A 3,373-nucleotide genomic window follows, 5' to 3' on the forward strand; every position below is an offset into this window, starting at 1 on the left:
ATCGAGTTCGATAGAAAATGAGAACCACTCAGTATACGCACAAATTTGTTCAGCAGTTTTATATAACACAATGAAATGAATCAAACATAAGCAATTTAAATGTCAAGCTAAGATATTTCGTCATGATATGCAGCTTTCTTGCTGCAAAGATATAAGAACAATTCTCTTCAAATATGGGCAAAGCAATTGTAACCTCAGGCCTCGGTTTTGTCATTTTTTGTCAAATGTTATCTGCAAGAAAGTTACTGCATTTATTGCGTTCGTGGTATGTTCGGCAAATTGTTGGGTCGACAACCAACCGTGTTGGGTTAGCTGCAAGTTCCCTTTGTACCGCTGCAAAATTTGCAGCTGAACGGCCAGTTCTTGGACGCCCCGTGCTTTGCATCTATTCACCACACTTCCGAGGTTGTGAAAGTTGTTCGTAATTAGAGTTATGGTAGGTTTCGGCGGGACTCTTACGTTCGGGAAACGAATCCGAAATTGACGCTGCACTTCCAAAAAGCATTCTGTTCTACCATAAAAGTCCTCTCTTGTGTTGTGAATTGCCTTATCTTGACACCTTGCAAACCTATTTAGAAATAAGCCACGCAGTCACCAAATGCACGATGACCTATTTAAAATAAAAAATTGCGCCAGATGAAACCTTTGTAATTGTATAATTATTATGCTAATTGTTGGTCAATGACAGGAGTGAAATTCGAGTACATGACAAGTAAATGGGGATTAAAATCGATTGTATTTCTTTCATGCATGTAAAACAATCATCACTTTCAAAGACAAGCCAAACGTGTTTACTAATTACATATATGCCTAACGCATATGTATGCCTTACTCTTAGCAATCGGACAAATCCCATTGAATTACGTGTGGACAAAGTGATTTTTGACCCTCGGACGTAAAACTAGCACCATTTTGTTCATTTAGCTCCTTTTGCTTTCATTTCTTCATCACATACTTTTAGAAAGATATACATTTAGAATATGTAACAATATCATGAATAGCTCTTCTACAATTCGAGCAACCACCCTCTGAAATTGGGTAAAGTTGTTTTTGGCCCACACTGTAGAGCACGAAGTGCGATGGAATTGCAACTCCGATCATCGATGTGAGGTCAGTGATCGTCACGCTTGCAACATGTGGACGTAGATGGCAGCAGCATTTTTCTTTAATTAGCATATTCGTGACGTCATGTTAACGTACGTCTCCACAGCACTACGCATATATAGCTTTTAGTACTGTCGTGGTGGCAGCAGCATTTTTCTTCACTTTTCTAAAATGGCGACGCCCAGGGTTTAATTACAAATTCTTCAATTTATCAATATTTCATAAAAATTTACCAAACAAACGGATACAGTCATGACAGTTAATATTTTAAGTATTTTATTTTATTTTATTATTTTATTAGTTCTTATTTTGCCTGGGGAAACCCCATCAGTGCAAGCACTGTTTTTCAGGGGTGCCCAGGGGTCAAACAAAATACATCAAAATCTTTTAAAAACACATACATTAAAATTAAATATGGAATACAGATAATAAGATAGAATTGCACATCATGTATACAACATACTTAATAAAACACTATGTAAAAATACATTTAAATACCCATGCCAGCTGGGATTACATTTGATGCACATAATTATAGTGAAGGAGCATTTTAAATATCAAAATTGCACGAAGAAAAGTAATGAATAAAAATGGTGTTATGAATATAAAATATGCTTGAATGCTCCGAGACTTACTGGAAGGGGATTTTTTGCTATTTGAGGTAATTCATTAAAAGACACCACCCCTCTTGAAATAAATTTGCGTTTGTCAGAATTATTTTTGCATGGCGGGGGGGGGACCAGATTTCCCTTCGAGCATGCTCTCGTCATGTGGTTATGGGTTTTATGAGCATGATTAAAAATATTGCACAGGTTGGAAGGAAGACTGCATGTAAGACTTTTGAAAACCATGACATTCAAATGAATGGAGCGACGATCATGAAGCTTTTGCCACCCAAGGGTGCAAAGCAAAACGTTGGTAGGATACCTACGAGGAAGACCGAGAATTATCTTACCAGCTGTATTTTGAAGTTTGTCAAATTTAGAAAGATAAGTCTTGCATGCATTCCCCCATACAACGTCACAATAGTCGAAATGAGGGACAATAAGTGATTTAAAAAGCAAATTTAATGTGTGTTGCGGGAGGATATTGCGAACACGCCTAAGCAAACCGATACGTTTGTTTATTTTAGAAACCAATTTATCGGTGTTAACACTCCAAGTGAGAGGGGTCTAACCAAATGCCAAGATATTTAAAACAATTTACATTTTCGATGGGGTCGTTTTTGATATAAACATTGAGAGACTCTTCGGTTCTGCCTAATTTTTGTTGAGTTGCAAACAACATGGATTTGGTTTTTTTTTCATTCTTAGTGAGGTAGTTATTCTGCAACCATTTGGAAATATGATCCAGCTCTGAATTAAGAGTTCTATTAATCTCTTCGACTGATTTACCCTTTACAAAAATGGCTGTATCATCAGCATATAAATAGACCTTGGAATCAGTACTCTTAAGGTGGTTAGAGGGGTCATTTATATAAATTGTAAAAAGCAGGGGGCCAAGGATTGACCCCTGAGGGACGCCAAAATTTATGGGAGCCTTGTATAAATGGTCATAGTTATAAAAGAAAGAATATAAGAAACATAAACAAATGAATTGTAGCAATATTCAATATTAATGGCAGCGGCCGTGACTTATCAATGGCGCTGGTGGGTAATACACGGGGGAAGCCGACGGTGTCGCCACCTTTTTGCATTGCGCTGGTATATGAGTTGCAACGGCCTGACACCATGGTCACACCAGGGGCGACCAAGAGCTTCCTGGGGGATGGCGTTAATACCCAAGGTCTTTAATTTTATTTCTCTCTTTTGTTTTCATTGCTAGGGGAAGATCACCTAACCATGGGCATCCCTCAGAGTAGGAGGGTCACACCAGGGGCGACCTGTCCCCCTTGAAAAATATTTCATAGACTAAAGCTATGGGAGCTTCAAATTACCAAAGCTCGCTATTTACCTTACTCATTAGTTTAAGGCATAACAAATTAAGGGCGCTGCAATTGACCCTTAAAAAAAAGTACTTATACTTTCTATGGTGTCAAATAAAACACTCGATGATGCACATAGATTTGCACGTTTGCGCTATGCATGTAGGATATTATTCATTCAAGATATCCGTGACTAGATTTGTCTCATGCGATAAATTGGATTTTTTATATACCGCAAATCCTATATATTTTTAGGAGGAATGATTTTTGTGCAGTACCTCTAGGCCTATATTCACTTGCAGACAAAGTTTACTTTCATCAATTTATTTTTTTTAAACGTTTGCA

The 3,373-nt window shown here is 37.6% G+C and overlaps 1 non-coding gene across 1 annotated transcript; it reads right to left on the reverse strand.

Annotated features, from left to right (window-relative positions):
- Window positions 1-2,927: 2,927 nt before the first annotated feature.
- On the reverse strand, window positions 2,928-3,079 carry LOC140136664 (U12 minor spliceosomal RNA). Its single transcript, XR_011856725.1, has one exon. It is a non-coding gene; the product is annotated as a U12 minor spliceosomal RNA (small nuclear RNA).
- Window positions 3,080-3,373: the final 294 nt, after the last annotated feature.

The sequence above is a fragment of the Amphiura filiformis genome, chromosome 16 (assembly GCF_039555335.1).
Source record: "Amphiura filiformis chromosome 16, Afil_fr2py, whole genome shotgun sequence".
NCBI lineage: Eukaryota > Metazoa > Echinodermata > Ophiuroidea > Amphilepidida > Amphiuridae > Amphiura > Amphiura filiformis.